A 9,329-nucleotide genomic window follows, 5' to 3' on the forward strand; every position below is an offset into this window, starting at 1 on the left:
CATTTCTTCTGTCAAGAATACACTATTCTTCCTGTTGCATCCCAAAGAAGACACCCGAAGTCCAGTGGTCCCACCTTGCTATGTTAACCTTGATCTGCCAGATGCATCTGTTGTAGGTCCCTTATAAACATTCCCCCGCAACCTTTCTCCAGTGGTTTTAATCCCGGCGTTGATTGTTGCTTAGATCCAATTTTCTTATGGGTCACCGAATGCTGGCTTTCTAGCTCTGTCACTCCTTCTGCATTTCTTAGCTGCAATTCTTCTATAAAGACTTTTCCCTTGTCAACTACTTGGCTTGTATGGAAAGGCTGGATAAATGTTTAATTCTTCATTTACCATTTTCAGGATAATGAGCCTGTTCCTTAGCAACCCAGGGAAGAATGAATTTAAACATGACCTTGAAGGAGAAGAATGCTTTCCTTTAGTGGCTATGGGAGGGAAGCGCTTACACAGAGGAGACAGCTTGAGCAAAGACTCCAGAGCAGCAGTATGCAGGGTGGTTTTGTTTTGTTTTGTTTTGTTTTTTAATGCAGGGTGTTTAGAGAGTGGCAGAGATCGGTAGCAAGTGTAACAACAGGTTGTGTGAATGAGAAGCCCGGTGCGGAAAAAGCAGGGAGGCAGTCAGAATTGTCGGTTCTCCTCCCAGCTCTGTCTCCCACTCAAGCATGACCTTTGGAAAACGGCTTTTCCATTTCTAGATCAGTAGCTTTCAAACTTTTCTGGCCACAATTCACATTAATGAATATATTATACACGGTGATTCAGTGCACACGTACATGTATATAAAAACAAAAATTTCAAAAAAGAACTCCAAATAACTTATAATTATATATATGATGTATGTGGATATCTTCCATTCCATTCCATTCCATTCCATTCCATTCCATTCCATTCCATTCCATTCCATTCCATTCTATTCCTTTCCATTCTCTTCCATCCATTTTGCTCCATTCCATCTTACTAAAATAAATGCCAGTCATGACCACTGAATTGATTTCTGACTCACATATGTGCTACAACTCTTTGTTTGGATAATCTCTAGGGCTTTTTTCCATATCCAGCCCTCTTTGATCCATCCTGGTATTGGTGACAACCTGGCACTGAACCAGGAACTTGGGAAGAGGGATGATGTGAGAAGGGGAACTAATCATTTGCAGGAGGCTCCTTGCCCAACAAGAAGCAGAAGCCAGGCCAAACTCAGAGGCCATCCCCCCCAACCCCCCCCAGCCTGGCCTGCCGTCACCTTGAGAGGTCTGACCTCCCAGGCTACTGCTCCCCTCTCACCGGACACCTGCTGGTGCCTGTTTCCATAACAGGCCAGGCTGACCACACCTAGCCCCACATCCTCTCAGGAGCCTGCTCCTTGTTGATCTTGTCAACTTTGGAAGGCCCTCAAGTTTATCCATAAACAAAGCCCCGCAGGTGCTAAGCTGACAGGAGGTGACTGGGTAGGTCAAGGTAAAGCAGAGAAAGAACAGCACTGAGAGTCCTGGGTGTGAGATCCCCTGGGGCTTGTTCCCCCCTGAGCCACTGACTCACCACCTGGGCCACATCCCTACCTGCCAATGCCTTGCTTTCCCCTTCCCTTAAAGAAGATAACCCCCCTCACTCTGTAGTGGGTAGGCAATAGCCCAGATATGATCGAAGTGAGCAACTTGGGAAAATGGTTAGAATTAGGGTTGATGAAACCGCTTTGTGATTAGGGACCATGGCGACCTTCCTCCAACTCTGTGGGGTTTTCCTCTGTCCCTCTTGTCACACTTCTGTCTGTTGTTTACTTTATTGCTTCTCTTTCTTCCTTCCCGCCACATCCCTGCCAGCCTCCTCTTGTCTCTCTTCTCTCTCCTTCCCTCTTTCTCTCAGCTCCGTCTCACTCTTGTGCCTCTCTTTAATAACAGCTTTCCTGAGATATAATGCCTGTAACATCAAATTCATCCTTTTAAAGGGTACACTTCAGTGGTTTTTAATGTGTTCACAGAGTCGTGCAAAAAAACACCATTGTCTAATTTCAGAACATTTCTTCACTCCCCAAAAGTGGCCCTGTACCCTTTAGCAGTCACTCCCTGTTCCCCATACCACCTGGCCCCTGGCAACCATTAATCTACTTCCCGTCTCTATGGGCTTCCCCGTGGTGGACATTTCGCATAAATGGAATCCTACAATATGTGGGCATTTGTCACTGACTGCTTTCACTTAGCATTTCGTTTCTAGGTTCATCCACGTTGTCGTGTGTCTCAGGACTCCATTTCTTATTATGGCTGAATAGTATCCCACTGTGTAGGGGTACCATAGTTTGTTTTATTTTTATTTTATTTTATTTTTTAAAGATTTTATTTATCTATTCATGAGAGACGCAGAGACACAGGCAGAGGGAGAAGCAGGCTCCCTGCAGGGAGCCCGGTGTGGGACCCGATCCGGGACCCCAGGATCACGCCCTGAGCCAAAGGCAGGCGCTCGACTGCTGAGCCACCCAAGCGTCCCCCATAGTTGTGTTATCCATTCATCAGCTGACAAACATTTGATTTGTTTCCACTTTGGGGTACTTATGAATAATGCTCCTTTGAACATTTATGTACAGGTTTTTATGGGGACTGTATTTTCATTTCTCTTCTGGGTTTATTTTCATATACTCAGAAATGGGCTTGCTGCATCATATGGTTTTCACTCTGTTAAACATTCTGAGGATCTGCCAAACTGTTTTTTTCTGTTTTCCAGAGTGGCTGCGCCATGCTTCAATTCCAGCAATGTGTGGGGTTCCGATTTCTCCTCTTACCAACACTTGTTTCCTAAGGGTGTGAAGTGGTACCTCATTGTGATTTTGACATGCATATTCTTGATAACAAATCTTGTTGAGCATCCTTTCATGTGGCCATTGGCTACTGGTATATCTTCTTCAGATACATCCTTTGCCCATTAAAAATTGGGTTGTCTTTTTTTTTTTCTTGGTTTACATATTCTGGATAAAATTCTCTTATCATATGTGTGACTTGCAGGTAATTTCTCCCATTCCATGGACTGGCTTTCCACTTTTTTGATATTACCCTTAGAAGCACAAAACTTTAAAATTTCGATCGAGGGCAGACCCGGTGGCGCAGCAGTTTAGCACTGCCTGCAGCCTGGGGTGTGATCCTGGAGACCCGGGATCGAGTCCCACGTCGGACTCCCTGCATGGAACCTGCTTCTCCCTCTGCCTGTGTCTCTGCCTCTCTCTGTCCCTGTGTCTCTCATGCATAAATAAATAAAATAAAAATAAATAAAAATAAAAATAAATAAAATTTCTATCGAGTCCATCGTGTTTTTCTTTTGTTGTTTGTGCCTTTGGTGTCATATCTGGGAAACTATTGCTTAGTTCCAGGCCCTGATGATTTACATCTACGTTTTCACCTAAGAGTTTTGTGGTTTTAACTCTTACATTCAGGTCTGCGATCCACTTTGAGTTATTTTTTTTTAAGATGTATTTATTTATTTGAAAGAGAGAGAGAGCAGATGGAGGGGCAGAGGGAGGAGGGGGAGAGGATCCCCAAGCAGACTTCCTGCTCAGTGAGGAGCCCAACTCGGGGCTCGATCTCTCGACCCTGAGATCATGACTTGAGCTGAAACCAAGAGGTGGATGCTCAGTTGACTGAGCCACCCAGGCGCCCTACATCTGTCTCTTTCTCATGTCCCTTCTCTGCAGGCAGCTGCTCCCAACCCCGCCCGTCTGCTGCCCCGGATCAGACACCATCGCAGGAGAGGAAGCTGCTGTGTGACGAATCCTGCCACGTGGCATCACACTGCTGCCCAGGCCACCGTGCCCTCCGCCACCCAGGTAATCACACGCCAGCTCCTTCCCACCCGGCGGGGCTGGGTGCTGTGATGGACAGAGGCGGCCCGTCCACGCGCCTCAGGCCAAGGCCCAGGTGTGGACTGGAAGGCCCCGGAGGTGCCTGACAATTCTGGGATCCTGACATTTTGTCCATTTCATGTCAAAAGTGCCCACGTTCCTCCCAGCTTTGTCTCACCCCCCACCCCACCCCACCCCTGCTGCTCCCCTCTGAGCTACTTTCCCAGATGCCCACAGGGAGAGCTTAATCTGGTGGTTGGGGATCAGGGTGGGGAGTGGGGCGATGGGGTTCCCCCCAACGGCCCTTCCATCTCTTGAAATACAGATGCCTCTTGACCTGCCCATGTAGACTTTCGAGGGGTTTGCAGAGTGGGAGCTGAGGAGGTTAGGCAGCCGGAGGGGGCGTGGGAGCCCCGGGTGGGGACAGGAGCTGCCGCCTGGAGTTTCTCAGCTTCTCAGAACCCCGGGTGGTGCCGCGGGTGGTGCTGAGGCCGCAGAAGCCCGCGCCCTGGGAGACGCCGTCTGGGCCGACGCAGAGCGCGGGGAGGGCCCTAGACGGTCTCCCAGACGGGGCGGCGACAAGCTGCCCCTACCCCCTGGCCTCCAGCCCCCAAAGTCAGGGAATAACTACCAGTCAGGAAAAGAGACCCGAGTGGGGCAGAGCCCTGCAGCAACCATGGTTTTAGGGCCCGGAGCCGTGGTTCCGGGCCGTGGACACTGACACTGACATTTTATATAATTTTCATGTGTCATGAAATATTCTTTTGACTTTTTTTCAACCACTTAAAAGCGTGAAAAGCATTCTTTTTTTTTTTTTTTTTTTTTTTTGTGAAAAGCATTCTTAACTTGTGATCTGGACCAAACAACCTGCAGCAAGCCCGATGCAGCCGCGGATTGTGGTTTGCTGCCCTCTGCGTCACCTCTAAATCGTCCTTCGTATTTCTCTTCTGTGCCCGGGCTTCAGCCCTGGCTTGTCCAGAGCTCTCTGCCCGGCACTGGAACGGAGGCCTCAGCCTCCACTTTATTGTGAACATGGGGCAGAAAGAAAGGCAACGTGGGACAATGGAAGGAGCATGGACTTGGGAGCCGAAAGTTCTGGGTCCAGATCCCACCTCTACCACGTGTTACCTGGAGGAACTGACGTACCTCCTTCTCGCTTCCCTTTCCCCATCTGTGTCCTAGAGCTTGCCTTGCAGAGCTGCTGCCAAGGAGCCTTGTTAGGCGTACAACAAGACATAGCTGTCATTTGGGGACATGAAAATAAGCTGGAAAGATACAGCCTTTTCTTTTCTGCCCGCTTAGGTCCACCAGCTTCTCCAAGCCAGCCTCCCAGGGCTGCCCCTCTCCATCTCCATGAAGGGGATCAAGAAGATCCGAGGTCCCCTGAAGCTCCTCGCTGCCCCGTGATGCAGAGCCCACCCTGCCCCCCTGGGCCAGCGAGGGCCTTATCACTGGATCTGGTGGGCTTGTCTCCTGGCTTCTGTTCTGTGTTCTTCCACATTGGCTCAGCCAGAGGAAAATGGAAATCTGTGATTTTTGTAAACACATTTAAATCAGCCACACAGATTATAAAACATAAATTTGGGGGATCCCTGGGTGGTGCAGCGGTTTGGCGCCTGCCTTTGGCCCAGGGCGCGATCCTGGAGACCCGGGATCGAATCCCACGTCGGGCTCCCGGTGCATGGAGCCTGCTTCTCCCTCTGCCTATGTCTCTGCTTCTCTCTCTCTGTGACTATCATAAATAAATTAAAAAAAAACACACACACAAAAAACATAAATTTGGCTCATGGAATTCATCGTTTGTGGTGGTTACAATGAATAGAGCAAACATTTCTTGAAAGTGGAATATGAGAACCTAGCACTTCTTTGGCTAAGTGATCCCTGCATCCTTCCTCAATATTCCTTCCCAGGCACCATATCACTGCCTGTAAGTCCCAAAATAGCCTGGTCTGAGCCCTGTGGCCTCACGCCTGCCCACCTCTCTTCCTAGAGTGAAAAGAGAGGGAAGGGGGACCTTCCTCTGGTGGGTTGGGACTGGCCTCCCAGGAGTTTCCTTGTGTGAGGATTTCATAGCTCCGGGAGGGTGAAGCCAGGGGGCTTTGGGGTCCGCTGAGCCCGTCGCCTTCCCTCTCAGACCTACTCCTCCTCCTGTTCCATGAATAGATCCCTACCCTTCAGCTTCCTGCACTCCAAGCCTCGGGATCTTCTTTTAATTCTCTCTGCCTCTGCCCTTCCTCTGCAAGGTGCCAAGTCTTTCTAGTTCTCCTTCACAACACCGTTCCCACCTGTTCCTCCTAGAGTCCCAGTGCCAAAGTCCCAGGTCACAGCTGGTCCTCCCCTAACTGGTCTCTGCCCACGTTGTACTGCCCAGGGAAGAGCTCTGGTGTGGCCAGTTCCTCACTCAAAAACCATCACTGGCTTCACATTGTCTTTAGAATAAGGCTAACCTCCCACACGTGGCTGCACAGTCGTCCATAGCATGGCCCCAAGGCACATTCCTGGCTTTGTCTCCAGTTAAACCTTTTCTCCACCTCTATGTTCCATTATCCCTGTCCATGCATCCCTCCAGGCTTTTGCTCATCTGAACACTAGGTTCTAAGTAAATGCTTATAATAAAGGAGGCCTTGTCAGAGCTCAGTTATTGGCCAATGGTTCTGTTTTAGCCTCTTTTCTCTGAAAGCAGAGACTGAATAATTTATTTGGGAACAGGATTCCAAGGCGCAGGGGTGAGGGAAAAGGGCCGCATTACAAAGATGCATGATCCAGTTCACCCCTTATGACTAAGTGGTTGGTTGATCCTGTGGGATCTTCTAAAAAGTCTTATGAAATGTTCTAGAAAACCATCTGTCCTGGGGATGGAACAGTCCCATTCTCACAGTTTATGGGTTGCTCCAGTGCGTGCTAATTCTCTCAGTTCTTTGTTGCTGGTGAGCAGAGCAGCTCCCAGAAGCATCCCGAGGCTTGGTCTTAGGGAAAACCTGGGAGAGAACAAATGGAACATGGCAAGGCACTGCCCCGTCACTCCTGGAAAGCTGGACACTGGAGCAGTTCCTGGAGAAGGAAGCAAGGCCAGAAGGAGGTGACTGGTGCACAAAAGATAATTCCACCTGCTGGCTTTGAGAACACAGGCTTTATCACTCCGGCTCTTCCAACCCCAGATTTCTTCTCCTGGCCTGGGACTGAGGAGCCTGAGGGAAGAGACAGCTCTGGGCCCCGTTTGGAAGAACGTATCTCATACATCAAGAGCCTGGCAGCTCCCGTCCTTGCTAGAAAGCACTTTTCAAGTGAGGTTCTACGGGATGTGGCGTCTCCAGTTGGGCCTCATAACCCAGAGAGGCTGATTTGTGGGCTCTTTTCCCTCTCTTCCCCCAGTGCTTATTTTCCTTCCCAATGTCCAAAAACTCATCTCTTCTTGTCATTTCTGTATTATCTCTTTATTCCAGCTACGGTGCCCATAGTTAGCTTTCTCCAAACTGAAGGCATGGTTTCTGAGACATTCCTTTTTTTTTTTTTTTTTTTTTTTATTGGTGTTCAATTTGCCAACATATAGAATAACACCCAGTGCTCATCCCACCAAGTGACCCCTCAGTGCCCGTCACCCAGTCACCCGGTCCCCCTGCCCACCTCTCCTTCCACCACCCCTTGTTCGTTTCCCAGAGTTAGGAGTCTCTCATGTGCTGTCTCCCTCCTCACTGATATTTCCCACTCAGCAATTGCACTGCTGGGGATTTACCCCAAAGATACAGATGCAGTGACACGCCGGGACACCTGCACCCCGATGTTCATAGCAACAGTGTCCACAATAGCCAAACTGTGGAAGAAGCCTCGTGTCCATTGAGAGATGATGGATAAAGAAGCTGTGGCCTGTAAGTACAATGGAATATCACTCAGCCATTAGAAACGACAAATACTTGCTTCAACGTGGAAAGTTTCTGAGACATTCCAATACTGGTACCAATTCCTCTCTAGTTGAGAGTACGTGTGTGTGCTTATGGTCTATATAGAACCATACTTCGGTTCTATCTGGCCCTCCATCCTCCCTCCTTGTGTCTTCCAAATGCCTTCCCTGGGAAAGTCATTTCCCTGGCAGCAGCTTACCAGTGGGAAAACCCTGGGAAAACAGAGGCCTTGCATTACAAGCCCAGCCTGTAATACAGGTTAAAATTATCACAAGAGGGGCATCTGGGTGGCTCCATGGTTGAGCGTCTGCCTTGGGCTCAGGTCATGATCCTGGGGTCCCGGGACTGGGTCCTGCATCAGGCTCCCTGCATGGAGCCTGCTTCTCCCTCTGCCTGTGTCTCTGCCTCTCTCTGTGTCACTCATGAATAAATAAATAAAATATTTTAAAAAATTACAATGAGAAATCCACATTATAAGAATGTCTAAAATTACAAGGACTGATGATACCAGGTGTTGATGGGAATGTGGAGCAACTAGAACTCTCATATGTTGCTGGTATAGTGGAAGCTGTGGCACAATCGATTTGGCAGACCGTTGGATACAATACGCTGCAGCTAAACACATGTGTGCCCCATGACCCAGCAATTCTTCTTCTAGGTATGTATACCCAAAGCGTATGCAAGACTATTCCTAGCAGCTTTCTTTCGAATAGTGAAAAACTGGAAATGATACAAGTGTCCATCAATAGGAACATGGAGAAATAAATTGTATACTTTCTACAATGGAATAGTATCTAACAGCAAACAAGAATGGAGTATTGCTACACACAACACAGGGGAGTTTCACAGGCATAATGTTAAGAAAAAGAAGCCAGACACGAAAGAGTATGGAATCCTAATTCCATTTATATGAAGTTCAGAAATAGGCAGAACTAACCCATGGTGATAGAGGCAAGAATGATTTTTGGGGGAGAGAATGACTGGAGGGAATAGGAGGGAGCCTATTGAGATACGGAAAGTGTCTTCTATCTCTGAGTGGTGGCTAGCTCCTGGGTATATTCACGTGTAAAAATTCATTAAGTTGTAGGCTACTTAGGATTGATGTAGTTTGCAGTGTGTGGGTTATGCCCTAGTAAAGAGATGAATGAACGAATGGACAGAGGGCTCCCTGGAGTTTCCTACACTATAGCCCAAGGACTACGGGTTAGGATTGGGGAAGGCCCATTCTCAGGTCCTTGCAAATTTAGATGATTCTCACCACCTCTTCTGTGGTGACCCTGCATGTAAACCATCTCATTTAAACCATCTGCGCATACTCAACATTTTGAACTTGTAGGGCCATGTTCGGACCTCAGAGTTGGTATAAAGATATTTTAAAGTAGAAACATCTGAGCTACAGAAGATGTAGAAAGAAATGTTATCTGAACTTCTCTCTTAACTGACTAAAGCAGAACTTTCCAAAAATATAGCTACCATTAATCTCCCTCTGAGTGATTTTCCAGCCCATTCAGCTGCCATGGAGACAGACCGCCTAATAGAACCTTCTATACTTTCCCAGCAAAGCCCTAAATCCCCCACCCCCTCAACTTCCATTCCTTTATTACGTT

The sequence above is a fragment of the Canis lupus genome, chromosome 33, assembly GCF_011100685.1.
Source record: "Canis lupus familiaris isolate Mischka breed German Shepherd chromosome 33, alternate assembly UU_Cfam_GSD_1.0, whole genome shotgun sequence".
NCBI lineage: Eukaryota > Metazoa > Chordata > Mammalia > Carnivora > Canidae > Canis > Canis lupus.